We start from the raw sequence: 20450 nt of genomic DNA, 5'->3' as shown, positions 1-20450 counted from the left end.
TTCGAGGAGAATGACTCGACTCAAGGAGCGAGGCTCGACTCGAGGAGAATGACTCTACTCGGGGAGCGAAGCTCGACTCGAGGAAAATGACTCGACTCGTGGAGCAAGGCTCGACTCGTGGAGAATGACTCGACTCGAGGAGCGAGGCTCGATTCTAGGAAAATGACTCGAGGAGAGTGACTCGACTCGAGGAGCAAGGCTTGACTCGAGGATATGACTCGACTCGGGGAGCGAAGCTCGACTCGAGGAGAGTGACTCGACTCGAGGAGCAAGGCTTGATTCGAAGAGAATGACTCAACTCAAGGAGCAAGGCCCGACTCGAGGAGAATGACTCGACTCGAGGAGCAAGGCTCGACTCGAGGAGAATGACTCAACTCGAGGAATAAGGCTCGACTCGAGGGGAATGACTCAACTCCAGGAGCAAGGCTCGACTCGAGGCTATGACTCGACCCGAGGAGTAAGGCTCGATTCGATGAGGATGACTCGACTCGAGGAGCAAGGCTCGACTCGAGGAGGACGACTCGAATCGAGGAGCAAGGCTCGACTCAAGGAGAGTGACTTGACTCGAGGAGCAAGGCTCGATTCGAGGAGGATGACTCGACTCGAGGAGCAAGACTCGACTTGAGGAGGGTGACTCGACCCGAGGAACGAGGCTCGACTTGAGGAGAATGACTCGACTCGAGGAGCAAGGCTCAACTTGAGGAGGATGACTTGACTCGAGGAGCAAGGCTCGGCTCGAGAAGATTCTACATGACCTTACTCATCACCTGGGACTCTTCCAGGAGGAGCTTGCTCGAGCGAAGTCTCAGCTAGCTCAGGCCGAGCGAAGTTCTTGCTAAGAGGCAGAGTTCGCGAGCATTTGTGAGCAGCTTCAATTAACTCGCGTGGAATGGGGAGTCTCCCAAGGCGATGTTGGAATTGATCTAGGGTTTAAGAAAAAGTTTAAACGCTTCGGGAAGCGGCGGAATTTTAAAATATTTCTTTTCAAGTAAAAACAGTTTTTACTAACCTAGACAAAGAAGCAAGTACATGTAATTAAAAACTATTATGAGCTAAGAAGCTTACTAACCTTTCTTGAAGCTTGATCTTTGAGAAGCTCTTAGAAAGTTGCAACGCTCGTCTCCCCTCGCAGCATGTCCCTCTTTCCTTCCTCGGCACCTCGAGCAACCACGAAAGTTTCTATCACTAAATCACTCGAGAGAAAAGGAATTAGTGAGTGGGCACTTTTAAACACTACGACCTAAGAACGAGTCTTGAAGTCGCAGAGCTAAACACTAGGTCAAATGAGGACCTAGGTGCCAAAACAATAAAACGAAATTGAAGAGAGAGAGAGAGAGAGGATCGGCCAAGTCTAGAGAGAGAAGCTCTCAATCTCTAAAACTTTGGGATGAATGAAACAATGAGAATGAGGCCTCTATTTATAGGGGAGGGATTACCTTCAAAAGGTAGTTTCCTTTTCTCTTTTCTCACCTATATGGACGTCCAACATGAGCCAATTAAGGCCTTGGATTTGTTTCCTCATTTAATTTGCTCTCTCTTGGCCGAAAATACACTTGCTTCTAGAAGCAAATTTGTTTCCTCTTTTTCTTTTGGCAAGTATCTTCATACATTAATGCACAAAATAATCTCTCTTTCATACCATGGTATGCACGAAATTTAGCCTCTCTTTTCATTGGGTTGGACAAAAATAAGGCTTCTAGAAGGACCTTCTAGATGTTTCTTCATTTGTTCATGACAACATAAGAAAAGCCCACTAAGAATTTTCAAGTAAAATTCTATGAAATGAAATTAATCCTCAAGGCCCAATCACACTAATATGGCTGAGTAATATTTATTTCATTTGTCATCATATGACAATGTCAAAAAAATATTATTGACATTCTTTTCGTCCTATGTCCAAAAAGACAAAAATACCATTTTGACAATTTTCGTAAAACTGTCTCGTTCTTGTTTTGACTTAGCTTTCAGTTTAACTATTCCTACTCGATGTGATTCGTGACAGTGACCTCATGGACCCAAATGAACAAAGCTTGAGCTAAACACTTGGACTCAAAAGTTCACAAACCTTTTCCAAGTTTAGCTTAATGCCAACTGACTCCACTAAAGAGTTGACACTGAAAATCTCTCGGTTCAAATGAATTTATTTTCTACTCAAGAATTCAACCTAATTATGATGAGCGGATCCACTGAATATTATCTATGTTTACCCTTCATGAATGTCATCAGCTAGTCGGGATTTACTAAATTACCATTTTACCCTTCTAGCTGTTATTTCCTCAACTCCTTTGTCGCTTGTGAATAAGTTAGAAACAATGTATTGACGAGGAGCTAACAAGTCATATTGTTTCATCCAAAAGAGTCAGGACTCAATTTGGACACTGGCCAGTTCATTTATTCACACTCCAAGGAACAAAGCATGAGGTGACATACATTGCATTTCAGCAATCTTGTACATGAATTCCATATCTATAAGAACTTCACAAAGTTACTCATGACATACTCACAACTTAGTACTTCACCAATAGGCCCTGTTCGGAATGACATAGTGAGTCCGAACTCTGACTTTCTCAAATGAGAATACTAAGGTGTGAAATGGCATGTCTCATTTCAGGATTAAGGTAAGCATGATGCAATTCATACATAGTGACTTCGAGACATAAGAGGTTAAATGGTTTGTTCTTATCTTGTCTCTAGAAGTGCACTGGTCAATTCAGTACCTTCGGAAGATACCTAGAAGAACTATAGAGTCTCCAACTCTCAATGCCTCATAACCAGACATCATAGATTCTTCTAACAATCATACTGAGGTCAATAGTCCTTTGACCCTAAGATTGCGAATATATCGTTTTAAGCAAACTACGAAGAGTTTGTTCATGCAAATCTACATTTGTCTCTTCGTAAGTTGTTAAGTTTGTTTATGGACTAAAAGACTAAGGTTTTATCATAAAGCTTCAAACAAAGAAAGAATGAATGAACGTTTCAACTTTATTAATGAATAAGCAATCACAAGCAAGAGTCTTCGTAAGAGTATATGACATCAAATGTACATAAATAGACACTACTACTCTTCTTGTGGGCACCATTGACAACAGGCGAGTGTAATCGTGCTCAGTTTGTGGTGGCGAAGATGGCAGGACCTTCGGCCTTGTATGGCGGTTCAGGTGCTCCTTGTGGCGGCTTCAAGTGTATTGCGATTAGTCATCACATTCAACGCCTTGTGACGACTCAGAGCGCATCGTGAGAGACGGTCCTGTGCATCGTTTAGGTGTCTTAGGCACGTCACGAGGGATGGCCTAGATGTGCCATATAGGCTTCCTAGGTGTGTCGTATAGGCGTTTTAGATATGCCATGTAGGCATGTTAAGTGCGCCATGTAGGCGTCTTGGATGCGTCGCGAGGGACGACTTGGTTGCGCCATCAAATGTATATAAATAGATACTACTTCTCTTCTTGTGGGCACCATTGACAACAAACTCCCACTTGACTCAAAGAAGATGTGAGTAGTCCTTCATGCCTAATCCCTCCCGATGCTGGTCGAAGACCTTGTTCGCTAGGGCCTTGATGAATGGATCTGCTAGGTTGTCTACCGTTGAGATCTTCTTCACCTCCACGTCTCCGCGCTGCACGATCTCTCGAATCAAATGGTATTTCCTCTCAATATGTTTAGAGCGCTTATGGCTTCGAGGTTCCTTTGAGTTAGCGATAGCCCCACTGTTATCACAATAAAGGGTCATGGGCTCGTCGACGTTTGGAACGACTTCCAAGTACTTAAGGAATTTTTTAAGCTATATAGCCTCCTTGGATGCTTCACAAGCACTTACATATTCTGCTTCATTTTTGGAGACATCAATGCAAGATTGCTTAATACTGCTCCACACAACAGCTCCACCATTGACAACACAAAGTATATATCAAATCTCTTTGAGTGCGCTCGTCTCACTGACAAAAGGATCGTTGATACTCCTCTTGAAACCAATGCTCGCTATTCTCCATCAGACGGGTCTACTGTGCCTGATCAAAGTCTATACTACACGGTGGTAGAAATCTTGGTTTATCTCACGGTTACTGCTTTTACCATAATTCATTAGGCTTCCATTCTTTGCTTCTCATGTATCTGTAGAAGAAACACTCCGCAGAAAAAGCTACTTGGGAGCTTGAGAGCGAAATGCAAAAGAAATACCCTGCCTTGTTCTAAGTTTCGAGGACGAAACTCTTCTAAGGGGGTAGAGATTGTAATACACAAACTTTTGCAACGCTCGACTTGTGAATTTGAATAAAATAAACGAGTTTTATTTTGAATCAAATTCTTGTTGCACATGAGACGTCCTTAAATTTTAAATATCTTGGAGAAAAAAACAATAATAATCATAAATATATTTAAGGTCGATGGAATTTCGGAATAAGGATATTCGAGTAACCTCGATATTAACTTCCGAATAAATTTATTCGGAACGTACTCGGAGACTTAAAATCTCAAGAGTGAAAATAAATTCCGAAATCCCTTAAATATATTTAAAATAACGGGAATTAATAAGAAATTCTCGGTTATTTTTCATGATTATTTTTTTAAAATTAAGGACGAGTTTGAGAGGATTTATTTGGAAAGGATTAAAGTGCAACAAATTGAGGGACGAGAGTGAAAGAAAAAGATTTTTGAGGGGTGGTTTCAAGAGACGTGTGGCTCAATGAGAAGATGCCATGTGGCGTTCTTATCCCCTTCTTTTTCTCCACTCACATTCGGCCACCTCACCTTCTCTCTCTTCTCTTTCTTTCTTCTTCACGTGCTATATCTTCTCTTCTTCTCCTTCTTCACGCGTTGTACCTGCAAGAGTAACAACGAAGAAAAAAAATTGACAACAACAACCACCGAGTCTCTCTCTCTCCGGCCGACCAACCACATCACCACCCCTTCATCCTCGTTCTTCTTCTTCCCCGCTCACCATCCTCGTGCGCCATCAACCCGAGCCTCGAGCTCCGTGCGCGCGCGCCTCGCTGAGGAAAGAAGAAGCGCCGTGAGTCCCGGGAGCTCCGGTGAGTGTCTCCGACGAGGAAAAGAGAAAGTTGATGGGTTGGGTAGCTCATTTCTTCCAGCGAGGTAAGGATTCTTCCATGGGTTATTTGAAGATTTTGGAGATTAGGGTTTGAGGAATTGATTTGGGGGTTTTTGATCCGAGCTAAAATCAGTGGAATTGATGAGTTTTATTTGGTTTTTGGACTTGATTAATGATGTTCTTAGCTCGGATTTGTGTATTTGAGTCGATTTTTGAATGATTTGAGAATTATGAGCTCGCTGTGAACAGCCTCTGTAAATTGACGTGGACAGTTCGGTACTGATTTTATTTGGATTTGTTGATATTTTTCCTGGATAATAGACGTTATGAGGTTTCTAAAATGACCAAGAACGTGTAAATCCATTGAGAATTGAGTGAGTTATGAATTTTTGAAAACAGGGTATTGAAGCTGGAAATTATGAACGTGTGTTTGAAATTTTTGGCCGTGTGTGTGCCTTTGGCCGTGAGCATTCTTTTGTTTGGCCGTGAGACTTGTTCGGCTAGGTAATTTGCTTTGGCTGTTTTGTGATGTTGAGTTATTATGGATTGTTAGGGATTTTGAGACGTGAGAATTGATTTGAGAATTGAATTTGAAGTGTGGATTTAATGACAAGTCTAAGGATTTTGTGACAAGTTAGTTTGGATTCGTGTTTGGTTGTTGACTTGGTTGGGCTCGAGTTTTTGAGTCGAGATGTCGGATTTGGAATTTTGGAAATTGATAAGAGTTTGGATTTAAGGAATTAACTCGTTAGCGGATTCCGCGGTTTGATGACAGATTTGGACGGACGAGCGGGAACCGGACGAGTCAAAGGCGACGAAGCCGGATTTTGAAGTTTCAAAGGAAAAGAGTTATCGAAATTAAAGCTCGATTAACTCGTGAGTTTTTTTTAAACCGCTTATAGCGTTTAAATACTTTTAGTTGGTTATTTCCATGTATTTCATTTAATTAAATAAATAATTTATGATTATTTATTTAATAATGTTCGAAAATTTAATTTAATTATTCATTTTAGAATTCTCGGTTATTTTAATTTCGGATTAATTAACTTATTTAAGACTCATAATTATTATTGAATTTTATTTCGTATCATTCTCTATACGAAAGTTTACGAGTATTGAATAAGTTTAACTTTCGAAAAACCGGAGAATAATAAATTGAATTCTCGAATACCGAACCGACTCAAACCTAATCTTGACAACGAACCCTATCTTTTTCAAGTAATCTCGAATCCAATAACTAACGGACTTCCAACCTCGGATGCTAGTTCTTTCGACGTTTCGACAAGCGTCAAGTATCTCAGAGAACGTGAAAAGCAAGACATCGTCGGAAGTCGTCGAACTTTCTGTCAAGCTATTCCAGGTAAGTGTGGAGACATAAGTCAACTACTTACCAAGGGAATAATCTTGTTTACGTGCATTTACGTGTTAATAATAAATAGTAGGAAAAGCCTTAAAAGACACAAACACCAAAGATTAAGGCTTCGGCCACTCTTTTTGGAAAATTTAGTTGGGTTTATACCCATAGGTTCAAATGCTAACTTAGCCACGTTGCTACTTTGTTGTAGTTAGATCCCTTTGCTAACCATAGAGTTTAGCTAGATCTGAGGTGACAGGAGAGTATGTTGGACTCTCGGATTCGAGCCGAGGGTAGAAGTACCGGGAGTCATATCCCGAGTCTTCAACTTAAAACACTAACGAGCATAAAAGGGAAATGATAATTCTTTCGGGATTTAACCCGAGTCGCTCTCCTGTAAGTAGCATATGTGTGTACTCTGAGTGCTACAGAGTACCCAAACCCTAAAGAATTGATGTGTCGATGGTACCAAAAGGAAATGAACCCTGACGGGCTATGAGGGCCTGGGGGATGGCGCTGAGTACTCATATCTCGGGGAGTCGACCAAGAGTCGTACCCGACTTTGTTGCCAAGCTATGAAGGCCTGAAGAATGCACCTTGACGGGCTATGAGGGCCTGGGGGTGGCGCCGACGTCGAATGAAGTGGTACCATTAGTGGATCCCAGACAGAGGTTAAAACTCTTAGGCCGCCGGACGACTGCTGCCCGAAGTCTAAGGCTGGTCTCTTGTCGTTCTAGAGGTTATAGCGGGGGATGTGTGTAACCTTAAAGATGACAAGTATTAGTTAGAGTATGCGCGCATCAGTCATGCTCTAGAACTTGTTAGATTTGTATCCTTGCATTCTTATGTGCCTGTTTGCACGTCACATGTTATCATATGGCATTAGTCGCTTTATTTTCTAGGTTAGACTCCCACTTACTGAGTCAATCGACTCATAGTTTTATGACTCTTGGTAATGTAGAAAAGGGAAAGGCGCCGATGTGAACAAGGAAGTTGAAGATGAAGACCAGACATGTATCTCTTGACCTTTGGGCTAAGGGGAACTCACCCGGGTTCAAACCCTTCTATAATAATATCTATATTTTGTTGAACCCCTTCCGTAAACTATGATCCCCAAACTATCTCTCGTATATATACTTAAAATTTGGGAGCTTGTGTATAAATAAGAGTCGCTATAAGGCTCTAAATCCTAAACTCTAAACGCGAAAAATTTACCCAGCTTTTCGTATAACCACTTCTAACAATTATATATCATCGTAATATGTTTAATATAAGCGTTATGAGTATTATGGGTATTTATTATGATTATGTTGATATGACATATATTCTTATGCAATATGTCTCTCTACCTTCTCTCGATCATCCTTTCCACGAACAAACTCGAAAGCAAAAACTACGTAGATTCGAAACATAACCTTGATATCAACCTTACCGTTAACAAGCACAAATGGGTACTCACCACCCCGTGTCCTCCTCTGACGAATGCTGATTCGACTCAAGAGGAAGACGCCTTGGCAGTCGGGCTCCGCTCCGATGAGATTGTGAGGTGCTTAGCATCTATGAACAATGTGCTGAAAGACCAACATCGTGACATTGATACAGCCCAACGTGCTCTACAATCACCTTGAGATGTCTGGAGGGTAAAGGTGTCAAGCAAGACAAAAAGCAGTCCGACAGTTTATGAACTGTCGCATGAAGGTTGGGACCCCTGTCAGGGACCCTATGATGACGATCATTAATTACCTGAATGAGATGGAAATCCTAGGATCTGAGATTGACGATGAGACCAAAATAGATACGATCTTGGAAACTCTCCCTGACTCTTTCGATACCTTCAAGCTGAACTACTCCACGACCAAGCTAAAGTACACTGTTACCGAGCTTATGAAGGAGCTTCACACTACTGAACGTCTCACTAAGAGAAAGAGGAATCAAGGAGAGGCACATGCTACTGAGCACAAAGCCTCCGCCTCTGGATCTAAGAAGAGACTTCACAAGGCCGATAAGAAGAGTTGTCATACATATCTCAAAGCAAAGGAACATAGTATTGTACTAATTACCGAAGCATGCTTAGTAGCTGATACACTAGGACAAATATAGTCATCCGGTGCGACGATTGTCGCACCGAATACCTCAAAAGTCGCACCTAATAGTTTATTAGGTGCGACTTTAGGTGCGACAAAGTCGCACCGAATATGCCGTCGCTAAAGGTATTAGGTGCGACATGTCGCACCTAATATGTATACCTTTAGGTGCGACACTTTTAGGTGCGACTTTGTCGCACCTAAAGTCGAAGCGGATCATTTCATATCAGGTGCGACCTTGTCGCACCTAATAGGTTATTTTAATTAAAAAAAATAGAAAGAGAGAGAGAGAGAGATGTAGGCGGCGGCGGGGCGGGTGAGATTGGTCACAGCCGACGGGGCGCGGGGCGGTGGACTGGCTGAGAGAGAGAGAGTTAGATTAAGAGACACTGAGACGTAGAGAGAGAGAGAGATAGAGAGAGAAAGAGAGAGAGAGAGATAGAGAGACGTACCGGAGCGGGCGGCGGGCTGGTCCAGGCGGCGGGGTGGGGGAGGCTAGTCACGGCCGGCGGGGCGTGGGGCGGGGGAGACTGGTCATGGCCGGTGGGGCGCGGGGCGGGGGGCTGGCTGAGAGAGAGAGTAAGATTGAGAGACGGTGAGACGGAGAGAGAGAGAGAGAGAGAGAGAGAGAGAGAGAGAGAGAGATGGGATACGTACCGGAGAGGGCGGCGGGCTGGTCCATGCGGCGGGGCGGGGGAGGGGGACTGGCTGAGAGAGAGAGAAAGCGCGGGCGGGGCTGGCTGAGAAAGATAGAGCGAATGAGTGAAATAGAAGAAGTGGCTCGGGTTTAAAACCCCTAAAACTATTAGGTGCGACATTGTCGCACCTAATAATCATATTGGTCGCACCCAATATGAAATTCCAGATCCGAAAAATTTCGGAGGGATTCGGCGGGGAAGTTTAAATTTGAAATCCATTGGGTGCGACATTAGGTGCGACATGTCGCACCCAATATGACTATTAGGTGCGACATGTCGCACCCAATATGACTATTAGGTGCGACATGTCGCACCCAATATGACTATTAGGTGCGACATGTCGCACCTAATGTGAAATTCAAGAACCAAAAATTTTTGGGGGGAATTTCTGACCGTTTTAAATTTTTTAACCCATTAGGTGCGACACGAGTCGCACCTAATGGTATTAGGTGCGACATATGTCGCACCCAATAGTATCCGATGCGACAATTTCATATCAGGTGCGACAAAGTCGCACCGGATAGCCATAATCATCAGCGAAAATTTTAGGCGCTTGGAAGACTATCTGGTGCGACATGTCGCACCTAATATGTTCTTAGGTGCGACATTTAGGTGCGACATGTCGCACCTAATACCCTTCCGCACCTAATATGCTAATTTGTAGTAGTGATAATGTATCAACGTGGATTCTTAACTCCGTTGCTACTAACTATATTTGTTGTTCCTTGAATGGTTTCAAGAAAACTAAAAGCTTAGAGAAAGGCGACTTATGTTTCAAATGGGGTGATGGGAGCCTGGTGTCTACGAAGGTTGTGGAATCCCGTGATGCTGTCTTTTGAAGACCGCACTTTAAACTTGAATAATGTTTATTTCGTTCCTTCCGTTGGAAAAAACTTAATATCTGTTGCTCGTCTTCTTGAGCAAGATTATTGTTTAAAGTTCATTAAGAATGAAATTCGTATTTCGTTTCCTGATAATTCTTTTGTCACTGATGCATGTATGAAGAATGGTCTTTTTTACATTTATCCCACTCAACCTTCTCTTTTAGACACCGAAAAAGATAACGATATAATTAGGGAGCGAAAGAGGATCAAACTTTCTGAATCCTCAGATCTAACTGTTGGAATCGATCTAGGGTTTATGAAAAAGTTAAACGCTTCGGTAAGCGGCAGAATTTTTAAAAATTTTCTTTTTACAAGTAAAACAGTTTTTACTAACTTAGACAAAGAGCAAGCACATGTAAATAAAAACTAATATGAGCATTAAAGATTACTAACCTTTTTAGAAGCTTGAACGTTGAGAAGCTTTTGGAAAAGGTTGCAACGTTCGTCTCCCCTCGCAGCACGTCTCTCTTCCTTCCTCGCCAACTCGAGCAACCACGAAAGTTTCTATCACTAAATCACTCGAGAGAAAAAAGAATTAGTGTGTGTGCACTTTTAAACACTACGACTCAAGAACAAGTCTTAGAGTCGAAGAGCTAAAACACTAGGTCAAATGTGGACCTAGCTGCCAAAACAAAAAACGAAATTGACTAGAGAGAGAGAGAGAGGAGTCGGCCACAAGGTCTAGAGAGAGAGTCTCTCAATCTCTAACTTATGTGGAATGAAATAGAATGAGAGGAATGAGGGTCCTATTTATAGGAGAAGGGTTGTCCTTGGAAAGAATTAGTTTCCTCTTATTTTCCAAGCCTTTATGAGCAATCTCTTATTACCCATTTCTCCAAATATGCGCCCACCTCATGCAAATCCCCAAGGGATTAGTTTCCTCTTTTCCTTACCTCTTGGCCGTGTGGCCTTCCTTCCTTATAGAGGAATATTTGTTTCCTCTTTTCTTTTGGCAAGTATCTTTATACTTCAAGGCAAAATTAATCTCTTTCCTACTATGGTATGCACGAAATTTACTCTCTCCTTTTGGGTGATGGGCGCCCAAAACCTTCTAGAAAGGGCTTCTAGAAGCTTTATTTGTTCATGACAACATGAAAAAGGCCCATTAATAATTTTCAATAAAATTTTTATGAAATGAAACTAATCCACAAGGCCCAATTAAACTAACTTGGCCGAGTGATATTAAGTCATCAAATGACCTTGTCAAAAAATTTATTGACATTCATTTCATCATATGTCCAAAAAGACAAAAATACCATTTTGACAATTTTCGTAAAACTTGTCTCGTTTTTGTTTTGACTTAGCTTCTAGTTTAACTATTCCTACTCGATGTGATTCGTGACAGTGACCTCATGGATCCAAATGAACAAAGCTTGAGCTAAACACTTGGACTCAAAAGTTCACAAACCTTTTCCAAGTTTAGCTTAATGCCAACTGACTCCACTAAAGAGTTGACACTGAAAATCTCTCGGTTCAAATGAATTTATTTTCTACTTTCAACCAAATTATGATGAGCGGATCCACTGAATATTATCTATGTTTACCCTTCATGAATATCATCAGCTAGTCGGGATTTACGAAATCACCAGTTTACCCTTCTAGCTGTTATTTCCTCAACTCCTTTGTCGCTTGTGAATAAGTTAGAAACAATGTATTGACGAGGAGCTAACAAGTCACATTGTTTCATCCAAAAGAGTCAGGACTCAATTTGGACACTGACCAGTTCATTTATTCACACTCCAAGGAACAAAGCATGAGGTGATATACATTGCATTTCAGCAATCTTGTACATGAATTCCATATCTATGAGAACTTCACAAAGTTACTCATGACATTCTCACAACCTAGTATTTCACCAATAGGCCTTGTTCGGAATCACATAGTGAGTCCGAACTCTGACTTTCTCAAATGAGAATACGTAAGGTGTGAAATGGCATGTCTCATTTCAGGATTAAGGTAAGCATGATGCAATTCATACGTAGTTACTTCGAGACATAAGATGTTAAATGGTTTGTTCTTATCTTGTCTGTAAAAGTTCACTGGTCAATTGAGTACCTTCGGAAGATACCTAGAAGAACTATAGAGTCTCCAACTCTCAATGCCCCATAACCAGACATCATAGATTCTCCTAACAATCATACTGAGGTCAATAGTCCTTTGACCCTTAGATTGCGAATATATCGTTTTAGGCAAACTACAAAGAGTTTGTTCATGCAAATCTACATTTGTCTCTTCGTAAGTTGTTAAGTTTGTTTATGGACTAAAGACTAGTGTTTTATCATAAAGCTTCAATCAGACAAGGAAGAATGAATGAACGTTTCAACTTTTTTTATTAAGGAATAAGCAATTACAAGAAAGAGTCTTCGTGAGACTTTATTACATCAAATGTATAAAATAAAAACTACAACTCTTCTTGTGGGCACCGTTGACAACACTAACAAAATAAACATACCTCTGGCACTTAAGACTTGGTCATATAAGTCTAGACAAGATTAAGAGACTTGTGAGGGACGGTCCACTCCAAGCCTCTGCAATAGGTTTACTACCTACTTCTGAATCTTGCATAGAAGGAAAAATAACTAAGCGACCTTTCTCCGATAGGGGTCGAAGAGCCACTGAGCTGCTGGAACTAGTACATTCTGATGTATGTGGTCCGCTCAGTCAACAGGCACGTGGTGGATGGGAATACTTTGTTACATTCACTGACGATTACTCAAGATACGGTTTTGTCTATTTGCTCAAACACAAATCCGAGACCTATAACGTATTTAAGGTCTTTAGGGCTTTAGTGGAAAAGCAAACTGGGAAAGTGATCAAAACCCTTGGATCCGATCGAGGTGGTGAGTATCTGTCTGGAGAGTTCGATGACTTTCTTAAAGAAGAAGGTATTGCTTCTTAGTTTACCGCACCTGGCACACCTCAACAAAACGGAGTGTAAGAGAGAAGAAATCGAACTCTTATGGAGGTGGTTAGAACAATGACGAGTTACTCATCACTCCATCTTTCCTTTTGGGGATATGCCCTCGAAACAGCCGCTTACATTCTGAATCAAGTTCCATCCAAAACGGTTCCTGGTACTCCTTATGATCGATGGACTGGCCGTAAAGTAAATCTTGGCCGCATCAAAATTTGGGGTTGCCCTGCACACGTGCTGAGGCAAAAGACTAGCAAGTTGGTTAGTAGGTCAGAATTAAGTGTGATTTGTTGCATATCCAAACGAAACCAAAGGTTTTACTTTCTATAGTCCCAAGGACGATAAGACATTCTTTCGCACGAATGCTCGTTTCCTTGAGGAGGACTTCATGAAAGATGTGAAACCTAGAAGCAAAATTGTGCTTGAGGAAAATTTGGGTGAGGAAGCTTCTACCTCATCTGTAAGAACTGTTCTTACCCCTACTGAAACACAATTAACTCATTAGAATCTCGTCAAGTAGTACTTAGACGTAGTGGGAGGGCTACTCAAAAGCCTGACAGGTACATGACCTATTGAGACACGCTCGTAGCCGTCTCTGACATGGATGACCCTGTTTCCTATAGCCAAGCAATGGCTTGTTCTGAATCAAACCTTTGGCTTTACGCCATGAAAGTTGAAATGCACTCGATGTATGTCAACAAAGTATGGAAACTTGTAGACCTTCCTGAAGGGGTTAAACCCGTAGGGTGTAAGTGGATATACAAGAAGAAAAGGGATCGGGATGGGAACGTTGAGACGTTCAAAGCACGACTTGTGGCTAAGGGTTATACCCAACAAAAAGGGATTGACTATGAAGAAACCTTATCGTTAGTCGCCATGCTTAAATCCATCCGCATATTTCTATCAATAGATGCGGCTCTCGACTATGAGATCTAGCAAAGGGATGTTAAGACGGCCTTCCTGAATGGCAATCTTGACGAGCGCATTTACATGGCTCAACCAGACGGTTTCGTGGAAGAAGGTCAAGAGACCAAGATTTGTGAGTTGCTCAAGTCCATTTATGGATAAAAGCAAGCATCTAGATCCTGGAATATTAGATTCGATGAAACTGTGAAGAGCTTTGGCTTTGAGCAGTAAATAGATAAGCCGTGCGTTAACAAGTTAATGCACGAAGGTAAAGTTGTGTTTCTGGTACTATATGTCGATGATATATTACTCATAGGTAATGATGTGGGTAAATTATCTGAGGTTAAGGTCTGGCTGGCAAAGCAATTCGATACGAAGGATCTAGGAGAAGCCGCGTACATTTTGGGGATCCAAATCATTCGAGATCGGAAGAACCGGACTCTGTCGCTCTCTCAAGCATCTTATATTGATAAGGTGATGGATCGCTTCTCGATGCAAGATTCCAAGAAGGGCCAAACATCCTTTAGGCATGGAGTTTCACTCTTTAAGAACCAGTCTCCCAAGACTGCACAAGAGATTGAAGACATGAGAAAAATTCCTTACGCTTCAGCCATGGGAATTATCATGTATGTTATGCTTTGCACTAGACCGGACATCTGTATCGCCATTGGCGTAGTTAGCCATTTCCAATCCAACCCTGGACCCGAGCACTGGATTGCTGTTAAGCATGTTCTTAAGTATCTTCGAAGAACTAGGAACTTGATGCTTACATACTCAGGCACTGACCTGATGACTCCGATTTTCAAGCGGATAAGGATTCCAGGAAATCCACTTCGGGATCTGTTTTCATCCTTAATGGTGGAGCTGTTGTGTGGAGGAGTATTAACCAATCTTGCATTGCTAACTCCACAATGGAAGCAGAATATGTGGCTGCTTGTGAAGCATCCAAAGAGGCTGTATGGCTTAGAAAATTTCTTAAGTATTTGGAAGTTGTTTCAAACGTCGACGAGCCCATGACCCTTAATTGTGATAATAGTGGGGCTGTCGCTAACTCAAAAGAACCTCGAAGCCATAAGCGCTCTAAACATATTGAGAGGAAATACCATTTGATTCGAGAGATCGTGAAGCGCGGAGACATGGAAGTGAAGAAGATCTCAACGTTGGACAACCTGGCAGATCCATTCACCAAGGCCCTAGCGAACAAGGTCTTCGACCAACATCGAGAGGGATTAGGCATGAAGGACTACTCACATCTTCTTTGAGTCAAGTGGGAGTTTGTTGTCAATGGTGCCCACAAGAAGAGTAGTAGTCTTTATTTTGTACATTTGATGTAATAAAGTCTCACGAAGACTCTTGCTTGTAATTGCTTATTCATTTAATAAAAAGTTGAAACGTTCATTCATTCTTTCTTGTCTGTTTGAAGCTTTATAATAAAACATTAGTCTTTAGTCCATAAACAAACTTAACAACTTACGAAGAGATAAATATAGATTTGCATGAACAAACTCTTCGTAGTTTGCTTAAAACGATATATTCGCAATCTAAGGGTCAAATGACTATTGACCTCAGTACGATTGTTAGGAAAATCTATGATGTCTGGTTATGGGGCATTGAGAGTTGGAGACTCTATAGTTCTTCTAGGTATCTTCCGAAGGTACTGAATTGACCAGTGCATTTCTAGAGACAAGATAAGAACAAATCATTTAACCTCTTATGTCTCGAAGTCACTACGTATGAATTGCATCGTGCTTACCTTTATCCTGAAATGAGACACGCCAATTCACAGCTTACGTATTCTCATTTGGTAAAGTCAGAGTTCGGACTCACTATGTGATTCTAAACATGGCCTATTGGTGAAGTACTAAGTTGTGAAGATGTCATGAGTAACTTTGTGAAGTTTTCACAGATATGGAATTCATGTACAAGATTGCTGAAATGCAATGTATATCACATCATGCTTTGTTCCTTGGAATGTGAATAAATGAATTGGCCAGTGTCCAAATTGAGTCTTGACTCTTTTGGATGAAACAATGTGACTTGTTAGCTCCTCGTCAATACATTTTTTCTAACTTATTCACAAGCGACAAAGGAGTTGAGGAAATAACAGCTAGAAGGGTAAAATGGTAATTTTGTAAATCCTGACTAGCTGATGATATTCATGAAGGGTAAACATAGATAATATTCAGTGGATCCACTCATTACAATTCGGTTGACTTCTTGAGTAGAAAATAAATTCATTTGAACCGAGAGATTTTCAGTGTCAACTCTTTAGTGGAGTCAGTTGACATTAAGCTAAACTTGGAAAATGTTTGTGAACTTTTGAGTCCAAGTATTTATCTCAAGCTTTGTTCATTTGGATCCATGAGGTCACTATAACAAATCATATCGAGTAGGAATAGTTAAACTAGAAGCTAAGTCAAAACAAGAAAGAGACAAGTTTTACGAAAATTGTCTAAAGTGTATTTTTGTCTTTTAGGACATAGGACGAAATGAATGTCGATAAATTTTTTGACATTGTCATACGATGACAAATGATTTAAAAACCACTCGGCCATATTAAAGAATTTGGGCCTTGAGGATTAATTTCATTTCATGGAATTTTATTTGAAAATTCTTAATGGGCTTTTCTTATGTTGTCATGAACAAATGAAGAAACATCTAGAAACATGTTCTAGTGCCTTAATTTCGTCCAACCCAATAGAGAAAAAGAGAGTTTGTTTTGTGCATTAATGTATGAAGATACTTGCGAAAAGAAAAAGAGGAAACAAATTTCCTATACAAGGAAACCATATGGGCGGCCAATTATAGGCAAGAGAGAAGCAAAATAAAAGAGGAAACAAATCCAAGGCTTCTAGAAGGAATGATTTGGCCGTGTGACTCATGAGGAGAAAGAGGCAATATTTCCTCATGAATATGTGATATTCTATAGAAGATGAAACTAAATTTATGAAGGTAATCCCTCCCCTATAAATAGAGGCCTCATTCTCATTGTTTTCTCATTCCACATAAGTTAGAGATTGAAAGCTTCTCTCTCTAGACATTGTGGTGGCAGAAATCCTCTCTCTCTCTCTCTCTAGTTTTCTTTCATTTTTGTCCTGGCACCTAGGTCCTCATTCGACCTAGCATTTTTAGCTCTTCGACTTTGAGACTTGTTCTCGAGTCGTCGTGTTTATAAGTGCCCACTCACTAATTCCTTTTCTCTCGAGTGATTTTAGGGATAGAAACTTTCGTGGTTGCTCGAGTTCCCGAGGAAAGAAGAGAGACGTGCTGCGAGGGGAGACAAACGTTTTCAACCTTACTGAAGGCTTCTAAATGTTCAAGCTTCCAAAAAGGTTAGTAATTTTTTATGCTCATAATAGTTTTTAAATTATATGTACTTGCTCTTTGTCTAGGTTAGTAAAATTGTTTTACTCGTTGTAAAGAAAATTTTTAAATTCCGCCGCTTGCTCGAATCGTTAAACTTTTTCTTAACCCTAGATCAATTCAAACAGTATGGGGTATGGTGGTTAAACCTTGACGGGCTATTGGGGCCTGGGGGTTACACCTCGACGGGCCATGGGATCTGGGGGTTAAACCTCGACGTGCTATTAGGGCCTATGGGTTACGCCGACATCAAATGAAGATGGTACCTTTGATGGATCCTAGGCATTGATTAAAGCACCAATTTACCCAAAAGACTACTGCTCGAGGTTTGAGGGTGACTTCTTGTTGTTCTGTAGATCGTAGCAAGAGAAGATGTGCTATATTGCAGAGCGGCAAGTATATAGGTACAATGTGATGTCACGCGTCAATCATGCTCTAGCCTTAGAGTGTAGCTGCATCTAACGCTCATTTTACTGAGTCACATGGCATTTAGTTGATTTTCTTTTCTAGATAGACTCCCATTTATTGAGTCATTCGACTCATAGCTTTATGAACCTTGGTAATGTAGATAAGGAAAAAGCTCGTAAGCGAGAAGTAGAGTTGAAGACCGAGACTGAATGCGTATCGCCTTGACCTATAGGCTATGGGGTCTCGCAAACCGATGATTAGTTTTATTTGTTAAAGCGTTCCGGAACGAATTTGTATAGAAGTTGCTATAAGACTAAGTTTTATGGAAAGAAAAAATTTCCCCGGATTTTTGATAAACTACTTTATAAAATAACATTCCGCTAAAGGTTTGATATGTTTGCATTGGTGCCCACAAGAAGAGTAGTAGTCATTACTTATATACATTTGATGTAATAAAGTCTCCCGAAGACTCTTGCTTGTAACTGCTGAATAATTAATAAAAGTTGAAACTCTCATTCATTCTTCCTTGTCTATTTGAAGCTTTATGATAAACCATAGTCTTTAGTCCTTAAACAAACTTAACAACAAATGAAGAGTCAAATATTGATTTGCATGAACAAACTCTTTATGGTTTGCTTAAAACAACATATTCACAATCTAAGGATCAAAGGGCTATTGATCTCAGTATGATTGTTAGGAGAATCTATGATGTCTGGTTATGAGACATAGAGAGTTAGAGACTATATAGTTCTCCCTATGTATCTTCTGAAGATACTGAATTGACCAGTGCACTTCTAGAGACATTGTAAGGATAAACCATTTAACCTTTTATGTCTCATAGTCACTATGTATGAATTGCACCATGCTTACCTCAATCCTGAAATGAGACATGTCATTTCATAGCTTACATATTCTCATTTGATAAAGTCGGAGTTCTAGATTCACTATGTGATATAGAGAAGACTTATTGGTGAAGTACTATGTTATGAAGATGTCATGAACAACTTTGTGAAGATCTCATAGATAAGGAATTCATGTACAAGATTGCTGAAATGTAATGTATATCACATCATGCTTTGTTCTTTGGAATGTGAATAAATGAACTGGCCAGTATCCAAATTGAGTCACGACTCTTTTGGATGAATCAATGTGACTTGTTATCTCTTCGTCAATACATTATTTCTAACTTATTCACAATGGACAAAGGAGTTGAGGAAATAACAACTAGAAGGGTAAAATGGTAATTAAAAAGAATTCTCGAGTAGAATTCATGAAGGGTAAACATGGATAATATTTAATGGATCCACTCATCACAATTAAGAAGAATTCTTGAGTATAAAATATATTCATTTGAACCGAGAGATTTCAGTGTCAACTCTTTAGTGGAGTCAGTTACATTAAGCTAGAACTTGGAAAATATTTGTGAACTTTTGAGTCCAAGTATGCTAGCTCAAGCTTTGTTCATTTGGATCCATGGGGTCACTACCGCAAGTCATTAGAGTAGGATTAGTTAAACATGAAATCTAAGTCAAAACAAGTTCAAATGTTGAACTGGACAAGTTTTACGAAAATTGTCTAAAGGGTAATTTTGTCCATTAGGACATAAGATGGTATGAATGTCAATAAATAAGTTTTTTTGACATTGTCATATGATGACAATGAATTCTAGTCACATGGCCAACATCATTATATTGGGCCTTGAGGATTGAATTTCATTTCATGGAATTTTATGTGAAAATTCTACATGGGCTTTTCTTATATTGTCATGAACAAATAAAGAAACATCTAGAAGCATGTTCTAGAAGCTCCAAAATCGTGGCCATCATAGAAGAGAAAGAGAGTTTATTTTGTGCATTGATGTATGAAGATACTTGCCAAAAGAAATAGAGGAAACAAATCCATAGCATCATGGATGCATATGGGCGGCCAAGCAAGGAGGGAAACAAATGAGGAAACAAATTCAATGACTTGAATGCACCATGTTGCACGTCCAAGAGGAAGAAGAGGAAACAAGGGATTTGCTCATTCACAATATGCAACACACAAGTTTTAGAGATTGAGAGCTTCTCTCTCTAGAACCTTGGCGCCTCTCTCTCTCTCTCTCTCTCTCTCTCTCTCTCTCTCTCTCTCTCTCTCTCTCTCTCTCTCTCTCTCTCTTCTTGTTCTTTTGTTTTGGCACCTAGGTCCTCATTAGACCTAGTGTTTAGTTTTCGCTCTTTGGCGTCAAGACAAGTTCTTGAGTCATAGTGTTTAAAAGTGCCCACACACTAAATCCTAACTATACTCAAAAGACTCTAGTGGTAGAAACGTTCGTGGTTACTCACAGGTTCAAGAAGACTCGAGGGAGGCAAGCTTAGTGCGAAGACAAGCGATTCAACCTTTCCAAAGGCTTCTCAACGCTCAAGCTTCTAACGAGGTTGGTACCGAGTGAAAGCTCATAGTAGTTTTTTGTCGAATAAATCTGAGCCTTGACTCAGTCTTGTATATATATTTATTATTGTAAATATAGGAAATAATATCCCTGATTATTAGGAGTACATATTTGATTTACATTAGGTGTTTTATTCTGTCTTTATTCTGTAGTTAACTGATCCTAATTACTAGGGATTTAGTTAGTCTATTTACATGTATAAATATCTATTCGATCAATGAGAAGAATTATCTTTTCCGCATATATTTGTTTCACTTTCATGGTATCAGAGCCTGGTTCTCACAACCATGGCCGATAAAAATATTAGTACCAGCTCAACAGGTGATTCAACCAGAGTTGTAGTACAAATAATAATTAT

At 40.4% G+C, this 20450-nt stretch overlaps 2 long non-coding RNA genes across 2 annotated transcripts; both read left to right on the top strand.

Moving 5' to 3' along the window:
* The first annotated feature begins 4820 nt into the window (after nt 1–4820).
* Nucleotides 4821–6125, top strand: LOC149390175 (uncharacterized). Its single transcript, XR_016300049.1, has 2 exons — nt 4821–5094; nt 5826–6125. It is a non-coding gene; the product is annotated as an uncharacterized LOC149390175 (long non-coding RNA).
* Nucleotides 6126–17012: 10887 nt separating this feature from the next.
* LOC149390174 (uncharacterized) lies at nt 17013–18169 on the top strand. The gene is made up of 3 exons (XR_016300050.1): nt 17013–17222; nt 17382–17657; nt 17822–18169. It is a non-coding gene; the product is annotated as an uncharacterized LOC149390174 (long non-coding RNA).
* The last annotated feature ends 2281 nt before the right edge of the window (nt 18170–20450 follow it).

The sequence above is a fragment of the Urtica dioica genome, chromosome 7 (genome assembly GCF_054948205.1).
Source record: "Urtica dioica subsp. dioica isolate 48M chromosome 7, U.dioica_male_clone48M_v1_H2, whole genome shotgun sequence".
Classification (NCBI taxonomy): Eukaryota; Viridiplantae; Streptophyta; class Magnoliopsida; order Rosales; family Urticaceae; genus Urtica; species Urtica dioica.
The sequence above is the reverse complement of the archived record's forward strand: the minus strand, read 5'-3'. Positions and strand labels throughout refer to the sequence as shown.